This window comes from Monodon monoceros, unplaced genomic scaffold (assembly GCF_005190385.1).
Source record: "Monodon monoceros isolate NGI ecotype Baffin Bay Population unplaced genomic scaffold, NGI_Narwhal_1 Super_Scaffold_6, whole genome shotgun sequence".
NCBI lineage: Eukaryota > Metazoa > Chordata > Mammalia > Artiodactyla > Monodontidae > Monodon > Monodon monoceros.
In genome coordinates this window covers 20607056-20629908 of record NW_021703783.1, presented here as the reverse complement: position 1 = coordinate 20629908, position 22853 = coordinate 20607056, and the positions used below count along the sequence as shown (strand labels likewise).

The window sequence follows — 22853 nt, the reverse complement described above, 5'->3', positions numbered from 1 at the left end:
GGTCTTAGTTGTGGCACACGGGATCTTTTGCTGCAGCTCCTGGGCTTCTCTCTAGTTGTGGTGGGCGGGCTCCAGTGTGCTCCGGCTCAGTAGTTGCGGCATGAGGGCTTAGTTGCCCCACGGCATGTGGGATCTTAGCTCCCCAACGAGGGATCGAACCCTAGTCCCCTGCATTGGAAGGTGGATTCTTAACCACTGACCACCAGGAAAGTCCCCAGATTTGTGTTATTTATAGATTAGTATAAGAAAATCAAATTTGGTATGTACATTACGTATATTATCAATTTTCAAGGTTGAGCTAACAGATTTTTTCCCAAGGGAAGAAATACATCTCTACAATTGATGTCCAAAACAAGTGCTTTTGATTCACACGTCTATTAAATGCATATGAACATTCATACTTAACAGATATTTACCAAAAAAAAAAATTCCCCTATTTAGATTATGATTCATCCAAAAAATAGGAAGCACAAAAGAAAAAAAAAGCATACCACAGAGAGCTTATAGGGAAAGTAGGTGTGGTTACTGAACACCACAATTCATGCCTTTCAATGTCAGAAAGTGCTTAATTGAAACAATATAGACTAAACCTCCACTGTAAACTGTGGAACCATGTGTGCAGTTAGTTATGATTGCCACCTACAATGTCCGGTCAAAAGAAAACAGAAAGGAAGTATGAGAGGTAAGTGCATAACGCAGCAGAAACATCTATACGCAAAACTCATCCATCAGTGCCACTAAGGTAATTTGCACAGATGGCGAGGGGATTTAACAGGTATCCAATTTCCAGACGTATACTCCATGCTTTATGAGATCACAATTTCATTTCATCTTTATAGCCACTCTGTGAGATAGCTATTGTTAACCTCAATTTAATGATTTAATGATTTCTGATAAGCTCAGAAAGAAAAATGTGACCTCACTTGTCCCATGTACCCCGTCTCACTCAATGGACAATGGCCTGAGTCCTCTGAGCCTGCACCACAAATCAGGCACTAGGGATACAGGTATACCCAGGGTGACCACTCATCCGGGTCTGCCTGGAACAGCAATGGTTTACATTGTTATCACAGCATAATTACCAACAGTACCATGTTTCACTCTCCAAAGTGTCTGTTTTGAACAATTATGTAGTCTCCTTAAGTAATAAAAGAGTGAAAGTCTACTTACATAAAAATATATCTAGCCTGTGTCTGAAACAAGACTGAAGCATTTGGGGAAAATGACACTATTTTAATAAAAATGATGACAGCTATCATTCATTGAATTTTTTATATACAAAATCCTTTACATATATAATTTATTCTTACCCAACATTCAAGTGAGAAAACTGCATTTTAGAGAATTCAAGGTCACACAGTTAACAATGGGTTAAGCTGATTGGTACCCAGATTGATGAATACTGATGATATGTGGCAATTTCTGAGACTACAGACACACACAGCTCTTTGGGACATCCTGGAAGGAAAGGATAAGGATGAAGTGAGGGGCCAGGAAGGCTACCAAGGGTGTCTTTCTTGCAAAGTGAGTCTCTTTCCTCTAACTCCTTGGTCTTTAGTGGAACCACTAAGTGGGGTTGTGTGCACATGTTTGAAATAGAAACCACTTTTAAAAGAAGCAGGTTTAACACTGGGCAAAAGTGAAGACCATACACAGAGGCAAGTCAGACAGATGAAGGGATGCTCACTTGACACAGGACTCTAGACTGAGCAAGATCACGGGGAGATTTTCATAAGTTTTGAAACTGGAGGTTCAGGATAAGTTTCCCTAAATTTCTAAGAAGCAAGTACACCCCAGCTGAAATGTAAAAGAGAGGAAGAGTGAAAGAGATGGAGTGTATAAGTTCAGCTGTTGATATAACATGGTATTACTTGGCAGTAAAAACTTTGTTTTTCCCATCTGATGTGAACCTTTTTTACTTGGTGAGACTATATGTTCCTTAAAAGCAGAAACCATGAACTCCATCCTCTTCCGTAACTTTCACAAAATTCACTTTAGATAAAAGAAACTGCCTTTGCAAAATTAGAAAGAGGGTTATAACATTATTACTACCTTAGTAGATCTTAAAAACAAAAAATGATTTTGTATATTCTCCCTATTGCATTCAGGTAGAGTAGGCACTGCCTCAATTTACTGGGATAGAAACCAGGTCATAGAGAATGACTCTACTAAAAGGATAGTCACTGGTGCAATCAGGAGGAGATGCGATCACAGTCTCACGTAATTACATACTAAACTCATTTTTACAAACTCAGACACATGGAAGAATGCAAACCAGCAATAAATATTCACTGAACTCTGACTAATTCAACGTGTAATCTGATAATCATATCTGCCTTTAAGATTCTTCTGGCAATTAAAGGAGTCAACCTGCAAAGAATCCTGTGTAACACACACACACACACCTACAAATTAAAAAAATAAATAAATACATGTTCTTTGTACACGAAGATACCCAAGAAACTGTTAACAATGGTTACCTTTGATTGATGAAAGGTAAACAAATCCATTAGCATTACTGAAAAAAACAAGGTCACCATTAAGAGCCATATTCAGGAAAAACAGCACAAGTAAATTAAACAAAATAATACTTAAGACTTGAGAGGCACAGTATCTCTGTGAAAGAGGAGATGGGATAGAAGGGAGACTGGTTATTTCCTAAAAATTCCTTAAATTTCCTGCTCAGATATAATCATTGTAAACAAAACAGTGGAGTCAATGGGGAAGTGGAGCAGAGATAAATAATAAATCAAAATATCTGGAATTAAAATAAATGTCCTAGTTCTCTCATTTAATCTATAAAGACTTTAACTTTGATTCAATGTCATTGGCAATCAATATTTGAACATTTAAGCTGCTGTGACACTTGATATAATAGGCACAGGGAAAGGGCTAAGATTTAAACCTAGGGACACACTGCTCTTTATCATTCCCAGGGATGCTGGACCCTACCCTTCCAGGGAACACGATCCCAGATACACAGGTATATACCACAGTCTAATATGAATGGTAGCCTGGAAATGCAGTCTGTTCAACCCTGCCCAGAGACTGATGATCTTGATTCATTACTTGACTCTGTGTATAGTCCATCTCAATAAATATATCTTTATGGTAATTTTTTTTCAATAAGGCATATGATGAAATCTTAGACATTTGGTCAATCTATAGATTAAAAAAAATCTTTCAAATTTCTGAATACAAACACATTTGTTTTAGAGAATCTGTAATAATAATGTAATATTAATAATAATTATTATTTTCCTATAATTCTACCACTTGGAGATAATCATCAACACTTTTGTATATTACCTCCTTGTTTATTTTCTGCATAAATACAGTTAAAAAATACAAGATTATAATTTATATTACATCCTTATGCTGTCACTTTTTAGATTACTATCATTTTTCCATTCATTAAATAGTAAAAAATAAAACTATCTACAGATACAGAAGTAGGTAGACAGACAGATTCCATTATTGGCTACAGAGTACTAGTCTACCTTCTAGGTGCATTATATGAGCATTTTGATCTTTCTTACTTCTCCCACTGCCAACATTACGAATTACATGTGTCTGCGTATGTTACATTTTAGGTACAGGTCACTCATATATATGTCATGTACATGTTTTTTTAATCTTTAATAATGTGATATACTACATATATTAAAATTAAACAAATCTTTAGATCTACACCTGTTTGTATTCTTTTTTTTTTTTTTTTTTTCAGTACGCGGGCCTCTCACTGTTGTAGCCTCTCCCGTTGCGGAGCACAGGCTCCGGACGCGCAGGCTCAGCAGCCATGGCTCACGGGCCCAGCCGCTCCGCGGCATGTGGGATCTTCCCAGACCGGGGCATGAACCCGTGTCCCCTGCATCGGCAGGCGGACTCTCAACCACTGCGCCACCAGGGAAGCCCCATGTTTGTATTCTTTTTTAAACTAGTAGGAACTACTAATTTTTATTTTTATTTTATACCGCAGTATAGTTGATTAGCAATGTTGTGTTAGTAGCAGATGTACAGTGAAGTGATTCAGTTATACATATACATGTATCTGTTCTTTTTCAAATTCTTTTCCCATTTAGGTTATTACAGAATATTGAGCAGAGGTCCCTGTACTATACAGCAGGTCCTTGTTGGTTACCTATTTTAAATGTAGCAGTGTATACATGTCAATCCCAGACTCCAAAGAAGACATACAGATGGCCAAGAGGCGCAAGAAAAGATGCTCAACATCGCTAATTATTAGGGAAATGCAAATCAAAACTACAGTGAGATATCACTTCACACGAGTCAGAATGGCCATCATCAAAAAGTCTACAAACAGTAAATGCTGGAGAGGGTGTGGAGAAAAGGGAACTCTCCTACACTGTTGGTGGGAATGTAAATTTGTACAGCCACTATGGAGAACTGTATGGAGGTTCCTTAAAAAACTAAAAACAGAGCTACAAACTAATTTTTTAAATTGGGTGTTGATTATTTTCTTACTGATCTTAAGTAGTTCTTTACATAGGGGTATTAACTTTAGTTTTATATATATGATAATATATATATACATTATATAGAATACTTTTTGTGATTTTACATATGCAAATTTTAATCATTTTATTTTTAATGTAATTACATATATGAATCATTCCTTTTTAAATCTTTGCATCTGTATTTTAGTTTAACTTTCCCTAAACCCAAAATCAGATATTTATGAACATTCTCTTCTAGTATATTTATTACATTTTTATATTTATAATTTTTAATCAATAAAATATTCTTCTTGGCTTTCTATTCTGTTTCAAGTATTTGTCTACTTTATCAACATATTATTATTATTTTTTACAGTTGGAGAATATAGCCAATATTTTATAATAGCTTTAAATGGAGTATAATCTATAAAAAAAAATGAATCACTATACTGTACATCTGAAACTAACATAATATTCTAAATCAACTATACTTCAATAAAAAAATTCTCTCTTTGACTTCTGATAATTTGACTGTAATGCATCTTTCTGTGGGTTTCTTTGGGATTATTTTATTTGGGATCCTTTTTTTGTGTGAATTTTTGAATTTTATTTATTTTTTTTATACAGCAGGTTCTTATTAGTTATCCATTTTATACATTAGTGTATATGTGTCAATCCCAATCTCCCATTTTAATTACTATCTTTATATAAATATGTTTTGGCTCTTATCTTATAAATACGAAATTCAGAATCACTGACCTGTGAAAATTTCCTGCTGAGATTTTCATTATATTAAACTTACAAATCAATATAAAGAGATCAAAAATAATTAATGAATTGTCTTCCATACTGAGTCTCTGCACCCTGAGAGAAAAGTTTAATGGTTTTCTTCCTAAATACCATTTGCATTTCTCACAAAGTTTAATCCTCAGCATAATTTTTGTTGCTACTATGAATGGGCTCCTTTTTTCTCACATTTTGGAACTAGTTATTATTACTATATACATCATGATATTTCCAATGGAACTTTACTACATTCTATTATTTTTAGTTCAGCGTCTTTGTGATTTTTTTCATTATCTACAAAGAATTTTATCCTCCTTTCCAATAGTTCTTTCTCTTACTCCTTTTTCTTTTCTTAATACACTAACTAGATATTTCAAAGCTACGTTAGATTGTAGTGATGACAGCTGGTATGTTGCTAACTCTAACAGTAGATAAAATGTTTGTGTTTCACCATTATTAGTATTTTGGCTATTAATAGCTGGATCCCGATTTTGTTTTTAAAATTATAGACACTTCCTATAAAATAGAAAGAGTAAATATCTCGAAATTGTGAGATAATGGGTGATTTTATTTTCCTTCACATTTTCACAGTTATCTAGGATTCCTAAATCTACCTTTCTATATTTTAGAATTCAAATTTTATTGATTTATGTTTTTAAAAACATCATCCATTTGATTAAGTTTCTCAAACATATGTGGAAAAGATCTACAAAAGTATTATTACTTTTCAATTACAGGTAACTACAGTTAGATCCCATAACTGCTAATTTTGTATATATTTGTAAAATTAGACTAGCCACAAACACTTCCAATTTATTTTCCAAGTTTCCTAAAATGAATGGACACACACATCCTTAACTCTCTATTTCTCTTAATGTTCCTTGCTTCAGGAGAACATTTTTAACTCCGAATAATCTTGGTTAGCAATCAGTATCTTGCAGAAGGCAAGAGAGAAGCAAACCCTAAAAAGTTTTCTCTTTAGAAATAATATTGTACTGTTCCTTGTAAAAGACAGCAAATCTAAAGATAATGTCTGGATACAAATTTCTCAAAGTAAACTTATTCTGCTAATAAAAATGATACTTCATCCTTTTTATTAAAATACATTCATGCTTATTAAGACTATAGTACGAGATGCCATAAAATAAAATATTAACAATTTGATATTAGGAAATTCATAACATTCCCAGATCAGAGTTCCATGAAAACCAGGTTCTAATACTGTTAATATTAAGACTGGCATGTTAATAAATGTTTGTGGCAATCTCTTCAAGTCTTCATCAAATCCTGTTTCTTTCATATTTCGTCAAGTAACCACTATACTGACTGAATCTGTCTTACCATCTGAAATAGTTTGAGATACATTATCAGAAAAATATATCAACTTCCAATATAAGCAGCTAAATTTTTCATTTTTACTCTACCAGGGAAGTTTCATAGCGCTAAAAAATGCAAACTGCTACCCATTTTCTAAAAACAGAAATGAAATAATTAGGTCACAATAGATGGCTTCTTTCTTAGAGAGAAAAAAAAAAGATGATGATGAATGCAACTGGAATGTTTATTGTCACTGAAATTCTTCAGGCCTGGATTCCAAGTACATGTCTTGATGCAGGTTACTATGACAACTTAAATTACAGAAAATATCCCCCTTTCTATGAAGTTGTTTTCTCCACAAGGCCATTTCAAGCCTCCTAAAATCTGTATGCATGGATTACTTATAACAACAAAAAACATCTCTTCACAAGTTTTATTCAGAAATGCCCTCATCTAAACCCTGAAAACCAAGAACAAGCATATAAAAATAAATTCCATTAAATCTACACGGGACAGAAAACCTAACCTGAAAATACACGTACAAAGCTTAAAATATAAAATGTTGAGAGTACTCTGAAACTACTCCCCATTACCAGAAGCACAGGGTGTATTTACCACCATATGCTTCATTACAGAAACTCTGGGAAATCACTTGCAAGGCAGTTGTTAAAGAAGATTATAGAACTAAGCCTTGTTTACCATTATTTTCCCCTCACTAATGCTTTTTCCAGGAAAGTACCAGAAAAGGAGGGTGGGAGAATATTGCAGTCCTATTTAGAACAGAAAGAGAAACAAATAAGCAATCTGTAAAATCTAAACTTGTTTTACCTAATCTGTCTTTTACACAAAACATGGGCTTTATGGTTTGCTCTCACACAGCTTCAATTTTATAAACCTAACAAAAATGCCTTGTGATAACAGTGTGAATTATTCTCTATCCTCATTCTCTAAGAGAAGAATGGCTTGGGAATAATTGCATCACTATGGAGAAATGTGATTTAGTACAGATATTCTGATTTTAAGACAGTAAAAATTTAAAGTAGCTCCTTAAAAAAAAAAAAGGTAGTTTTACAATGTAGCAAGACTAAGAATTTTCAATGCTGGTTTTGCTGCTCATCAAAGTTAACATAACTAAAAATTAAATGCTTCCTTTTGAAAGGCTTAGGGAACTCATATACCCTGTTGGTATGAGTAAACTGGCTCAGTATCCAGCATAGGCAAAAAAGTTTTGTAAGTTCAAACAAAGCTTTATTTAAAAAAGAAAAACAGAGCAGTATGCTAAATGCTAAAGGAGTCTCTTTGCTGTTGAAGTCAAGAATCAGACTGTTACCGAGCATTTGACAATAGCAAAAAATGAAAACTCCTCAGCAGTAAACTCCAAGCAACTCATATACCCCTCTCCTACCTGTATTAGTAAATAAGTACTAGTGTTCCAAGAGAAACAAAATAACTGAAGTGTTCAAAGCTAAAACTAAAATTTCAGTGACTATCCAATCATGGAGGAGAACTTTGGTCAATGGAGCTACAGAATACATTTTTTCCTTATGCTTTTCTTCTTTTGACTGTATTACAAATAGCAGGGCTCAATTAGGATTTTTCAGCTCTCACATGGATGTCATGAAATCACCTTATTAGAATCAGACTATCTTTTATTCTCAACACTTGGAGACTTTCAGTCATGGTTTTCCCTAATGCCCGAGCAACGCAGCAGAGTCCACAGGAGAACTGAACCAGTGAGGATATGAACTTGTGTTTTTAGGAATCCGCTCCTTCCACAGAGTCTAGCAATTACTAGAAGGCTCTAAGGGGAAATTAATTTATGTGAGACCTTCAAAATTCATCATCTGGGCAAAAATGCAAGCACATAACTTTTGCAAGTGAGGGACTAAGGAATTTATGTGACAGCACACTGGCTGGTGCCCTTAAAGAGTTTATTCACCTGTAAAACGTGAACCGTTTATTCATAAGTCATTCACTTACTACAAACAAGGTCAAATTATTTCCCCTCCTGAGACCAATAAGTCACTTTAATGTTCAAGAGACAAGAGACTATACACATCAAGCATACAAAAAGCAAGTGGAGAATAATTTAGTTGTATATTCCCTCCTCAAGGGATTTTGTGCCCCCTTTATTTAATGAAGCCTATTATTGACACTGTTAGAGATGGAAGCTCAAACTACAGGATATATTTCAGACTTACCAAGACCTTCTAGCCTTTCACTGTTAGAAATACTCCACTGTCTTAAAAGAGGCTGCCGATTTAAAGCATTAGTAGAACAGTGCTCAGGAAGCCCAAGACTGGTGATACACCAGTTTGCAAAATTTTGCCTCAGACGCCAAATTTGAATCTCGAATTTGTAACATAGTGGCAACTACTGCTAACTACACTTTGTACTTATTTAAATAAAGGGTTTATAAATGATGATTCACCAGTGAACACAATCTCTGAAAGTCTCCCAAGACTTTGAAAAGTTTTCTTAAAAAAGTCACTGTAAGTGATACGCTTATAGGATGTATGCAAGAAGTACAAATTTTCAGACTCACCTTGCCATGCTAGAGTCCCCAAGTGGGAGCAGTGTGAGGTAGTCTTGAGGAAGGGTAGAGCACCAGACAGGTATTCTAGGAGGAGCTACACAGGCACCTGAAAAGGTACACAGTGTCCTTACAGTCCTGGCTAATTTTTATCTTAGAAATGCTACATCACCCCATTTTAACTTCTAATCAAAGAGCAAAATACACAAGCTTTTAGCTTCAAATGGTTTTTCCAAAACAATTTTTCCTCCCTTCTTGGGCCCTCTCCGCTAGTCATTTGAATTGCAGTACTTGTGGGGTAGATTTGTTTGGTTTGGTTTGAATTAGTATTTTTGTGCCTTTGAAAAAGGAATTTTAGTTGTTTCTTTAAAAGGTTATTTGATGGGCCCATGGTGTTCTAGGAAAGACTTTGTGCCTTCTTTTTCTCCTGACCAAAGTTCCCTGCAATACCACAATAATTTCTTGAAAGCAGTTTAGCAGTTAGACATTTGGAAAATTGCCTAAAGCCAGGGCCTAAAAATGAAGTTGAAGTTGAAGAGAACTCAGGTTTTCAGTCTTAAAAAATAAAAACAAAAACATGCCGCATTCTTCCTTGGTGAGTACAACTGACAACCATTGGCTAACCTAAGAAAGAGGGTAACTTGGCACCAGTTCTTTTGACCATTCTATTGCATGATACTGTGAGAATGTGAAACTCTGCCATGACATTAGTTATAAAGAAAGCCAAAGAAAGAAATCTTGGCCACAAGACAGGAATTGACGCAATTCTTATGTCTGCCACATTCAGACTATGCCCTTAATGCAGATGTTTCTGCATTTATTTATAGAAAGGTTTACTTTAGTAACAAGACCATCTTCCATTAACCATATTTTTTTAATATACCAAGACACTGAACTACTTTTATTATGAATAGGAAACACCACCCCCAAAAGTGAACAATCCTTAAGTTCTTAGCTATGAAATAATAGGAAATATCAAATTAGAAATAGTGTAAGGGGATTTCCCCGGTGGTGCAGTGGTTAAGACTCCATGCTCCCAATGCAGGGGGCCTGGGTTTGATCCCCGGTCAGGGAACTAGATCCCACATGCATGCCACAACTAAGGAGCCTGCGAGCCACAACTAAGACCCGGCACAACCAAATAAATAAATTAAAAAAAAAATAGTGTAAGGAGAAAGAACCGGTGGGCCCCAAATGTGATGCAAGCTATCAGAAAATATATACATTGGTTGGATTCTTCTCTCACCATGGTGTGTCAGCTTGGATTTTTCTCCCTCTTTCTTAACTCTATAGTTCTTCCAGGCTACTTTGTAGCAATCTGAGTCTAAAGCATCACCTTCCACTGGAACCCAAAGGTCTAGGAGGAGCTTCAAGCTGTGACAAGACTCCCAATGGATTCATCTGAGGTTAACCCAACCTGGACCCTGGAGTCTCCTCAAATGTCCATTGATGAAAATTCCCAGGCAATTCCAGTTGCCTCTCAACCTATGCCTGAAGTATTAATAAAGAACCTCTGTAACTTGACGCTCAACCCTAGTATCAAATTGTCATTCATTCTACCAGAATGTCTACCTCAACCAACTGGGCGGTTACTTGGGGAAAACATACCCTATAGGAGAGGGGTGAGGACTGTGTTAACTGATCAGAGAGATAAGATGGAGGGGCTGATCCAATCTATTAAAAAAATGCTATGGCAAAGGAGTTCCTTGGTCTGACTCTCAAAGAGAACCACAGCAGAATGACACTGAGACTCGATCAAGAGAGCAAAGATTTAGATGTAGCTGTCGTTTTTGCCGGTTTCGTAGAGATCCTTCTGAGGATAATTTTTTTTAATTAATTAATTAGTTAATTATTTATTTATTTTTGGCTGCATTGGCTCTTTGTTGATGTGAGTGGGCTTGCTCTAGTTGTGGCAAGCGGTGGCTACTCTTCGTTGCGGTGCACGGGCTTCTCATTGAGGTGGCTTCTCTTGTTGCGGAGCATGGGCTCTAGGCACGCAGGCTTCAGTAGTTGTGGCACGCGGGCTCAGTAGTTGTGGCTTGTGGGCTCTAGAGCCCAAGCTCAGTAGTTGTGGCACATGGGCTTAGCTGCTCCATGGCATGTGGGATCTTCCCGGACCAGGGCTCGAACCCGTGTCCCCTGCATTGGCAGGCGGGTTCTTAACCACTGTGCCACCAGGGAAGCCCTCTGAGGATAATTATGAGAATTATTACAACAATAAGTATTACAGTAATTATTATGACAGACACAGAGTTGAAGGAGCCATAAACCTTATTCTTGTACTATTTTTTCATGCTGGTAGTTTTAGGATCATTATGAAGCAGCTTGGGAAAGACTGTGTACCAGTATTTTGATATCCTATAAGTTCTGTGATGTCTTTTTTTCTTGCATCTCTTTTCTACCTTCATACAGTAACTTATAAGGAATCTATGCAGCTTGCATTTGAATGACTTGAATATACTTTAGTTCCACTTTGTGAAACAAATTAACTTGTGTGGAAGGAAAGTGAAGAAAACGTTGGGTGACTTGGCCGCAGCACTGTTAGAACAGCATGTTGAATTGTAACAAAAATTTTTGAGGTGCTGTTTTGAAAAAAAAAAAAGAAAGAAAATATATACATATATACATTTCAAACACAACTGAGGAAGCGGGAAGTCAGTCCAAAGTTTTCCCTTCCAGAGCCGGGTTCTCCCTGCTCAGCTTCTACAGCCCTGGACGGAGACACTGTTTCCAAATCTGGTTACTAGACAAGTACTTCATATAAGTTAATAGTTGTTATAAAAATGCCATTCATTTCCAGATTACTTTTTCCATGGTGTCATAGCTGCAAGTGTAAAAGTGCATTAGTGCATGCTTCCAAGTTTTAAAAGAGAGAGAGTAGCAGTCACATTAAAATATTTTTCTAATGAAAATGAATAGGCTTTAAGCCAACTAGATACCATAGAATTCCTGTTTCATCCTCTTCTATTAGATGGGTTAGAGCCATCTGGCTTCAACTAGACCTACCTCCTAAAGAAGCTAGAAGACAGACACATTTGAAGCTGATGCACCTTTGGTAAAAGAGCCTGTCCACGGACCATTATATCATCCAAAAAGTGAGGAAGGGTCAACTCTGCTGGGAGAGAGGACTGGCAGAGGACTGGGTGGCGAATTCAGAACCATGTGAGAAGAGGCGAAATAGACTAACCACCATGATTCCCACCTTGGGCCTAGAAGCTATCTGGAATGCAGTTTGGTTGGCAAAGGGATTCTTATTTATCTAATTCAAAATTTCTTTTCCTATCCATCTTTTCTTCTTTAAAGCCTCACCACTCTTTTAAGTTTTGTTTTCAAGAAAGTTTTTTGGAAATGGGAAGTGGGCACCTGAAAAGTAGTTTCTAGAATTGACATAATCGTTATCTTCTTTTGTCCATAAAATAACATTATCACTACCAGAGCCAGACATTTAAAGGCCAAGATGATTATGGTGCTTATTCCCTCATATATAATTCAAAATGACACTAACTTACATATATGCTGACATTAAAATCTCTCCTTTTCAGATTTTTATAACTGTAAAATTCTGGATGAGTCGAGGCTCTTTAGGATAGGACGGCACGTGTCCTAGTTCTGCCGGTGGCCTAGGGATGTGGGAAATGCCACACCCGACAGGAAGGACTCAGTCCTCAGGACTCAGCTCTGATAAACCTCTCCTCACCTCTCTAGTCCCCAGTGAGGTCTCAATCGTCTCCCCACCGATTACTGCAACCATCCTAACTATTCAACCCATCGTCCACCCTTTAGCCAGACCACTTTAAAAAAGCAAACAAAAAAAGAACAAATCCTATCATTCTAGTGTTTTTAAAAGCCTCCACCAAAGAAGTTCAAGCTTCTTTTGTTTGGCCCATAACTGCAGTGACAATATTTTCCTCACTGCAAATACAGACGTAAGATCTGGCAACTGTGAGAGTACTCACAGAGGCGGTAAGAAAGCTGAGATTTAAACTGGGGTGCTCTCAGAGAGTGGACAATGTCCCGGTGCTCTACATGAGCCTCTCTGCATCCTCGCAGAGGATGCCGCTAGCTCATTTCCAGACACCCTCCCGAAGCCACCACATGACACGTCCAGCCTCACCCATGGCTCAGCCTCTCGGCCTCTAGCCCTCCTTCATGCTGGCGTCCTGTGCCGAGGCCCCACCAACTCACCCTCCAAGAGACTACCCAAAAGTCTCCCAGCCCCTGGAACCTTCCCTCATCCAAACTGATCATTCCAGGTACTCCCAAGTGGCTGGCTAACACTACTCACTGGCACTGCTTCCTAAATCCTCACAGCCTGATGAGGTAGGCAGGCTGTAATAAGGGAAGATCAGGAAAGAAAACTCAATAGAAAGGTTAAATAACTGGTCCAAGGTCATACAGCTAATAAGTAGGGGAGCCAGGAGCTGAACTTAGGCAAACGGACTTCAGAGCCCATGACCTTCAACAACCGACCTCACCATCTCCACTACGTATCTCTACTGTAATATTTAGCACAGATTATAACAAACTGTTGGCTCTGCTTGAGGGCAGAGACCTTTTGCACTGATATTGCCTAGCACATCAGAGGTGCTCAGTAAATGTCAACTGAGGGCTTGATGAATTCAGAGGGTTTTACAGAATGGTAACGGGTTGTTGAGAGGTGCTGAGCTTATCATCAGTGAAAGCCCTGCCTAGCTAAACGATTTCTTTTACCTAGATATAATTCTATGACTACATCTCTGAAAAATAGGTATTATATAAGCAATTGAAATGGACCAATAATCAACTTATACCAACATGTGCAATTTGGGAAAAAAGGGATAAAAATTGGAAACCTCTACATTCCAATAATTATTTTTGTTAAAGTTAAAATTAAGGTTATTTAAACATCCACTGGACACTTCTAAATATGTGTAAGGATCAGACATTCTCCTACTTTGGTAGCCAGCCTCCAAGATAATCCCCAAATATCCCTGCCTCCTGGTCTTCATATCCTTGTGTATTCTCCTCCCACATGAGTGGAGTTAACTTGTAGAGCCAGTAGGATATTGTGGAAATGATGTGTGACTTCCAGACTAGGTCATAAAAGACTATGCAGCTTCCATGTTGCTCTCTTTGATCACTTATTCATGTTATACAGACATTCAAGCAGCCCTATGGAGAAATCCATGTGGTAAGGAACAGAGAGGCCTCCTGCCAATAACCAGTTCAAATTTGCCAGGCTTGTGAGCAAACCACCTTAGGAGTGGATCTTCTAGCCCCAGTCAAGACTTCCTGTGGACTACTTACAATACGGGAGGAAATCTGGGCTGCAACCTTATGAAAGATCCTGAGCCAGAGCTGCCCACCTAGGACATTCCTGGATTTCTAATCCAGAGAAACTAGGTGAGATAAAAAATGTTTATTGTTTTAAGTCCCTAAGTTCAAGGCAACTTGTTTGCAGCTATAGATAACTAATATTTCTACTATCACCCACACAGCCTTTATTTAAATTAGTCTATAAGAATGCAAACAGAAGCTGTTGACGTAAATGAACACAATATCAGGTTATTGCAACTCCTATACACTGAGCACAAGCAAAACAGAATGACTAAGAACAGCTCAAGAGCAAAGTAAATTCCAGTTTCAAGAGGTGTTGCCTTTTTTTTTTTCATCAGTAAAGAATGCAGGCCCTTCATCTGCTTGTAGATGTCTCTTAATGGCTGCTGATTAATTGCTGGATATATTCTCTTCCTTCCTCCAAACTAGGCCCACCAGGATGGGTAATCAATGGACAGTAGGGTCATTTTTATTACTGTAGAAACCAGAAAAGAGCTTACTGCTCTGGCTGTTCAAGTCTCACAGGTGATATAAGAAAAAGTCTAAAGGTTTGGAGGAAGTTACTCTCTACTCTCCAAGATGCCAGAAAAGTTCAAAAAGCACACCTCTTTCTTATTGAAAAGAGAAAACCATCTAAATATTCAACTCTAAATACCCAACTGTAAATAAAATGCGATAGCACATTTTCATAAGTATTCACAAAATAAATTAAAACCACAAATACAAAAATTGGAAAGAAGGGCAGGAACATTCAAAGTTTTTTTTTTCTTCTTCGATACGAAAACTCACAGACATCGTACAACTCTGAATATAATTCAGCTCTGCTAAGAGCAACATACGATGGTAATAAGAAAAGTATCTTGGGTTTTACATATTCCATATGTAATGTTAAAACCATAAATGACTACAGAGACAATGAGGTAGATTTTCTGTGGAAATGAATCCATTATGATGCTATCAGCTAGATCAGTTTGTAAAGCAGAGGGCAATGGTAATAACAACAAAAAAATTCACTTTTAATAAACATTTACTAAGCCCTTACTACATTTAAAATACAGGAGAAATTATAAAGGTAAATAAGATATGTATTCCTTTCTATCAACTGTGCAATATTTGTGAGATGTAACTAATATCTAGATAATAATAATACCAAATAAATGTTTTGGAAGCACCAAAGAGACTTGAAAAAGAAAGCCTATAGTAGAGTTCATATCCTGGTGGATATTCAGGAAGCCTTTGTGAAATAAGTCATTATACTTGTATTATGTTGTAAATTTTCTGAGCTTTTTCATACTAATGTGTTAGAAGTCCCCAGATGACAAAGCTGAGATTCAGAAAGATTAGATGACTTGATTTGAACACAGTCCCTGCCCTTTAAGAAGTAATAATAGGCACACAGTAAATAAGTGCCTGGCCACACACTGTACAATCCAGCCACTATTCACAACCCTGTGAGGGTAAATCCTACAGTCCCCATTTGGCAGAAGAGGAAACTAAGATTTCAGAAAGATTTGGTTCCTTTCCAGGTTCACCTGATTTGAATTCAGGTGCACAAGATTTCAAAGATCCTGCTTTTTTCCTACCAGACTCCCACCCCAGGTTAGTTCACATAACCCAGGCAGGTCCTAATAATAAGTGTTCTCACTCTATTGCCCCTTCCCTTTCTGGCCTGAGAAACTGATCCATAAACCATAGGAATTCAAATGCATCCTTGTTACTTTAGTCTTCTGATTTGTTATTAAATGTCATACAGGAACTCAGAAGAATAACAAAGGAGAAGGATACCGACAAGCAAAGGACATGATCAATTGTCTTTTAAATAGCTGAGCAATCATTTTTCTTTAGGCCAATTTGAGAAATGCATTTTATAAACTTTACCAAGACAAGCTATCCAATGATTACTTTCCCCTGGATAACACGTTCATATCCCACACACCAGAGAGTTGTTTTCAGAGGATGAACTACAGAGTTTGGATAAAGTATTCACCAAATTATCTAGGTGTCTTTACTGAAGATCTTTTACTCCAACTGGAGTTGGCAAAAACCCAAACACACTGTTAAATGCATACAGATTAAAGACAAACATAACCACACTAACAGAAGCTGTGTTTCCCTATAGAACACTTATCAGACAAATGTGATACTGGGACATATTAAAGAAAGGAACAGTATGATCCTTGGTGTGGTCCAGTGATTAGGACAGAACACATGGCTGGGCCAAAGTTTTAAGAGAAAACATCAAACTGATAGAAATGTTATGAAGGAAAAAGACCTGAAGAATGGAAAAGGAAGCAGAAGCAGGCTCATTCTGCAAAGGAGACATTATAAAGCTGTCTTTACTGCTGCTCAGAAAGTACAAGGCTCTGCAAAGGCACAGTGAGTTTGCAGAAGAATTTAGGCGGAATCGCTACACCCCTCTGAAAAAGCTGCTTTCTGAGATTGGGAAAAACACAAAGAAGTTAATTGGCTTTTAATTTAAATGAAGTAAACTACAAAGGTTAAAAAAAAAAAAAAAAAAAAGCCCTGATAAGGTTGTGAACAGCCCTTCAGCACATACAATTTCTCTAAACAAACTGAAAGGATTCTTCGGAGGTTTCCACGCTGTTCTGTGTTATTTGTTAGACCCACTCCCCTACTGCACCATGGAATTATGTCTCGTTTCTTCTTTATAGTCCCAGCACCTAGCACCAAATCTGGCACACTCAATAAACGAGGATGAAGGGAAGGCCAGGAGGAGGGTCTAGAGAAAGCAGGAATTTGACATGCTATTTCCTGAGGTGGCAATGCAGGCAGCTGGCTGACAAATTTCTCCCTTCCTTTTCTCCCTACAAGGAAGGACTGGATCGGGGTGGGGGTAGGTGGGAGGGGGGTTATTTTTTAAATGAAAGAAAACAATTGTTAATTAGCAAACAAACTTGTGGCTTTTTATTTTTGTATTAACACAAATGAAATCTCAAATGTTGATTTCAGCCACCACTCCCCAATCACCCTGGAAATTTTTCTAAATACTACAGATTGCTCTAGTTAACCTCTTCTTAGCTTATCAGATTTGATTACCCAGCTTTATTGCTATCAATTAACCATCTGTTCAATACTGTCACCAAACAACAAGAAAAATCCCAAGACTGCTTTTAAAGACCTGACAGTTCTGACTGGAAGGTTCTCTGCATGGACGTTTTAAACTTTCTCCCATTTTTTTTCCTAATGTTCTCAAAAGAACTCATTTTAAAAAGACCCTAACATAAAGAAGAGTGAGTTCAAATATGAGGGATTTCTTTTTTAAATAACACGAATTAGTTTCAAGTGACAATGATTTTCATTCTCCATTTAAAATGAGAGTTGGTAGAAAATTTTTAGCATATGTTTAAAAGGCAAAAAATAGAGAGCAAGGAATATTCTACTATTAAAATTGAAAATTACTATAGTATGTTGGCATGTTCAAGCATGCTTTAAATAATTATCTAATTTCCTAAATTGCACTATTTCATGATTATGTTAATCTTGAATAAATGTCCTCATTTCGGTGAAAAGAAAAGCATAAGCAACAAAGCTACCTTAAGCTGAAGAAAAGAGTATCTTTATGTTTAAACACTACTTATGCCAGGCACTTGTGCAGATCACACTTTACCTATTTCTGAAACCTTATCATTTCCTGCCTTAGTGTTTTAGGGAAGGGACGTCCTTAGATCATTTCTGGAATTACAGTCTCCCACAGTTTTTGGTCCATTTCTGGTGTACTCTCTCCCCTTGCTGAAAGCATATGGTATTGACTGCAATGCTGTGTTAATAATGTCCTCTTTGGCTCCAGGCTCATCAAAAGAAAGCTGAGAGGTAAGACTGCACAGATCACATGACATATCGTTGATTCGGTTCATACCATGTTCCCCTTCGTACCAGCTCACTGCCTAGTGATGGACCCCCAGGTACAGGAAATATGGCAGAAACATACAAGGGTCACAAGGGGGGAAATGGCAATAAAGAAGGGAAAATTATTAAAGCCAACGGAAGTGGCAGCAAGTAACAAAGAACTTCATCAGGATTGTGAGAAGCCAATGACCACAGGATACGATAGGTCAGGCACGAGGGAAACTCACGGAAGAAGCCAATGGATGTCTAATCTCCGCACAATTTAGAAAGAAACTGGGTTAAGAGGAGCGGGTAGCAGAGGTACTCACAGAAGAGGCAAGTTGCCCTGGCGTGACTCGGAAGCCGGCACAGTCTGCACCTCATAGGCCCCAAAGGGCATGTGGAACCCAGGAGTCTCAATGGTCCAGCTGACCCAAGAAACATGAGGTCATCCACACAGTGGACCATGGCTCCACAGAGAAAACTGGCCTCGCCCTCTACACGTTCTGGAGGTAGCACAGACCACGTCCTAATCCCAGCTCTGCTGAAGTGACTTTGGAACAGTCATAACCTCCTTGAGCCTCAGTTTCTCATCTGCAGAGCAAGCTCTTAGGACTAAGTGCAGCTGTGTGTCTTTTAATTGGCAACATCTCAATGGCCCTGGAAGATGCAGGATCCTGGAGGAGGATGACCTGACGTATGTAAATCATCAAGGCTACTCCTACCTTCTCCGTGCGGGGAGAACCCAACTTGGGATGCTGGGGAAACCAGACTGGATGTAGCTACCTCACCCCCTTCAGACTGAGGGCAGGCTCTGCTACACCACAGAGACCAGGAGAACTGCTTGCCATAAGCCAGAGTCAGGAAAACATTTCTCTAAACACGTCAGTTTGTAGCCTTTTCTATGTGCCAGGCCACTGTTCTAAGTACTTTATGCATATTAATTCATTTACTTCTCAGAACAATCCCTCGTTTTCTGATGAGGCAAGAGACTTGAGGTAGTCAGATAACTTATGTCCCCCAGCCAGCAAACAGCAGAGTGTCTGTACATGTGCCCAGCCCTGCTACTGCAGTCTGTGCTCCTAACCTCCCCCAAACACTGCCTCTAGCCAGGACTCGGCGAGCTGGCTCTCCTGACAGGAAGGCCTTCTCTCCCCCAAATACTGAGTTCAGCCATCCTTCCCTAAGTTCCACATCAGTAAGATGGGGTAAGGCCACTTTCTTCCCAATGGAACAGAATATTTTTATGTGAAAATGACTAACAAACGTATGAAAAGATGCTCGACAGCATATGTCATCAGGGAAATGCAAATTAATACGATGGGATCCACTACACACCTAATAGAATGGCCCAAATCCAGAACACTGACAACACCAGATGCTGGTAAGACTGTGGAACAGCAGGAACTCATTCATTGCTGGTGGAATGCAAGATGACACAGTCACTTTGGAAGCCAGTTTGGTGGTTTCTTACAAAACTAGACATACTCTTACCATACAATCCAGCAACTGCTCTCCTTGGTATTTACCCAAAGGTGTTAAAAACTTATGTCCACACAAAACCTGCACATGGATATTTGCAGCAGCTTCATTCATAACTGCCAACACTTGAAAGCAACCACGATGTCCTCCAATAGATGAATGGATAAATAAACTATATCCAGACAATGGAATACTATTCAGCACTAAAAAGAAATGAGCTAATGAGCCATGAAAAGACACAGAAGAAACATAAATGCCTATTACTAAGTGAAAGAGCCAATCTGAAAAGGCTATATACACTGTATAATTCCAAGTATATGACATTGAAGAAAAGGCAAAACTATGGAGACAGTAAAAAGATTAGGGATTGCCAGGGGTTAGGAGAGAGGGAGGGGTGAACAGGCAGAGCACAGAGGACTTTTAGGGCAGTGAAAATACTTGGTGAGGCTATAATGGTGGATACCTATCATTATTTGTATGTCATTTGGATACGTCTGTCCAAACAGACAGAATGTACAATACCAAAAGTGAACTGCAATGTAAACTATGGGCTTTGGGTGATAAAGATGTGTTATTGTAGGTTAATCAGTTGTAACAAATGTACCACTCTGGTGAGGAATGTTGATAATGGGGAGGCTATGCGTGTGAGAGGGGCAGCGGGTAAATGGGAAATCTTAACTCCCCCTTAGTTTTACTGCAAACCTAAAACTGCTCTAAAAAGATTGTCTTAAATGCCCAACAACAGCTAGCACATTGCAGACACTCAGTAATTGCTAATTTACTCCTTTACTTCAAGTAATCATTACCTAGACAAAGGCCACAATCTGCCCAGCCCTCCATGTTTTTATCTAGCTAAGGCCCTGGTCAAACTGATTCCCTGCACAGCCAAAGAGCAAACCCTGGACTGAGCCTGCCTCTCCCCAAAAGGCACCAAACTAAATTACCCGTGTGTGTGTGTCCCTGCGATGGACACAACCTGAGTCTAGAGCTGCCCTCAGGAGCTATGGACAGCAGAGGGCTTGCCTGACCCAGCAATGAAAGATCCCGTTTCTGAGCTGTTATTTGGTATATTACACCATGCCACAGGGTCTACAATTACAGCATTTGACAGAAAAACACAAAACCTTTAGCAAACTACAGAACAACTGTGGGACTTTTTTTTGGAACGCCTTTCTGCACAGTGCAGCAAAAGCACATTACCCTGAGAGTTTACAGACCAGAGTTCACTTCCCACTTCTACTAGCCAACAGACTGGGGCAGAACAAAACTCCCCACACTCAGAATCCACGTGATCTGCATCTGAAAAATGAAAGGCTCAAGACCACGTTTATACCACTACCCTGGATGTTTTCCTCTGGACATATTCCAGTTTGCTAATGTTCATAAAATTTGGCCCCCAAAACTAAAGATGCCTTTCCAAAAATGGCCTGATCAGCACAAAAGATTTATTACCTGTGTTGATCCCTCCTTGGCTTTTTTTAAAATTAAATTATTTTCATTGAATGTTAAACAGGTACAAAATATAAAGAATTACAAAGGAACACTCGTGTATTCACAAGCAATTTTACAAAGAAAAACTAAATTACTAACACCTCTGAAGCTCCTTTTGATTCTTCCTTATCCACTCCCTCATCCTCCACTAACAGGTAATAACTCTCCTAAATTCTGTGTGTACACCTGCCTTTTAAAAAACAGCCTAATCACATGTTTGTGTATCCCTAAACAATATACTATTTAGTTTGCTCAAATCTCTGAACCTCATATAAATGGAATCAGACTATATACGATCTTTTTTGCAACCTGCTTTTTCCACTCAACATTATGTTGATGTCTGAATCAGTGATCCATTCATTTTCAAAGCTGGGAAAAGGGCTGACATGCACAGGTGTGGGCTGAGGCTGGCTGTTTCCGGCCAGCATCCACTCTGACGGGGTGGTGCCCATGCTGTATTGGTTGTTCACCATTTTCAGTATCACCCCAGTCCTACAGTACTCCACTGTATAAACCACACCATAGGGAATTCCCCAGCAGTCCAGTGGTTAGGACTCTGCACTTTCACTGCTGAGGACCTGGGTTCAGTCCCTGGTTGGGAAACTAAGATCCCCACAAGCCGCGCAACGAGGTCAAAAACAAAAAAACACCACACCATAGTTATGTTTTATACAATCGATGTTTTGTTTTCTTCCAGATTTTTTTGTGGTGGGCCACATAAAGTGCTATGAACAGTGGTGGCCAAATGCTAGGTTGCAGAGTATCCATATTTTCAACTTGATTAAAATCAGTTATCTTCAAAACTTTGGTCACGACCATGTGGTTCATAAAATTTCCTAGATTAAATCCAACTTTTTTTTTTTAATGAAAAAGAGTAAATTAGAAAGAAAAAATAGCACAGAACACTACCCTTAGGAGGATATGATCAGTTTCTCAAAACGCTGGCTTAAATTACACACATGTGTCATATGTGTACACATGTCAGTAAATGAATTCCTTACTATAGGTCACAGTCGAAAAGCTAAGAACTGTCTTACAGTTGACTAATTCTCTCTTTGCCTATGTCAAAATTTACCATTAAGCTTGTTTGCTGATTTTTAAATTCCAATTATATATTTAATTTCTCAAAGCTCTATTTAGTTTTTTCAGACCTCCTTTGTCATTTTTATATTCACTTGCTATTACTCACATTTATTAACCTCATTTCTTTTTTTTTTTTTTTTTTGTGGTACGCGGGCCTCTCACTGTTGTGGCCTCTCCCGTTGCGGAGCACAGGCTCCGGACGCGCAGGCTCAGCGGCCATGGCTCACGGGCCCAGCCGCTCCGCGGCACGTGGGATCTTCCCGGACCGGGACACGAACCCGCGTCCCTGCATCGGCAGGTGGACTCTTAACCACTGCGCCACCAGGAAAGCCCTAACCTTCTCATTTCTTTGAAACGAAGTCATTTTGCATTCTCTGTCTGACAACTATATCTGAGATCACTACGTGTCTAATTCTGTTCCTACTATTTTGGCTCGTTCTATTCATGATACTTTGCTTTACTTGTCTGTTTTATAATTTTTGACTCTGAGTTAAATTTTCTTGTAGCGATGTATTTTGAAATCTTTGAGGCCTGGGTTAAAG

At 38.3% G+C, this 22853-nt stretch overlaps 1 protein-coding gene and 1 pseudogene across 2 annotated transcripts in view; one reads left to right on the top strand and one right to left on the bottom strand.

Annotated features, from left to right (window-relative positions):
* Positions 1-22853, bottom strand: part of RASSF8 (Ras association domain family member 8) — a 126099-nt gene that overhangs the window by 76091 nt on the left and 27155 nt on the right. Inside the window, exon 1 of one of the 2 annotated variants that reach the window (XM_029204980.1) lies at positions 9106-9123. The exons of the other annotated variant lie outside the window; for it this stretch is intronic. The gene's annotated coding sequence lies outside the window, so the exon portion shown is untranslated. Of the gene's footprint in view, positions 1-9105; positions 9124-22853 lie in introns of those variants that run through there. 2 annotated transcript variants of the gene reach the window in all.
* LOC114885298 lies at positions 9803-11607 on the top strand (annotated as a pseudogene).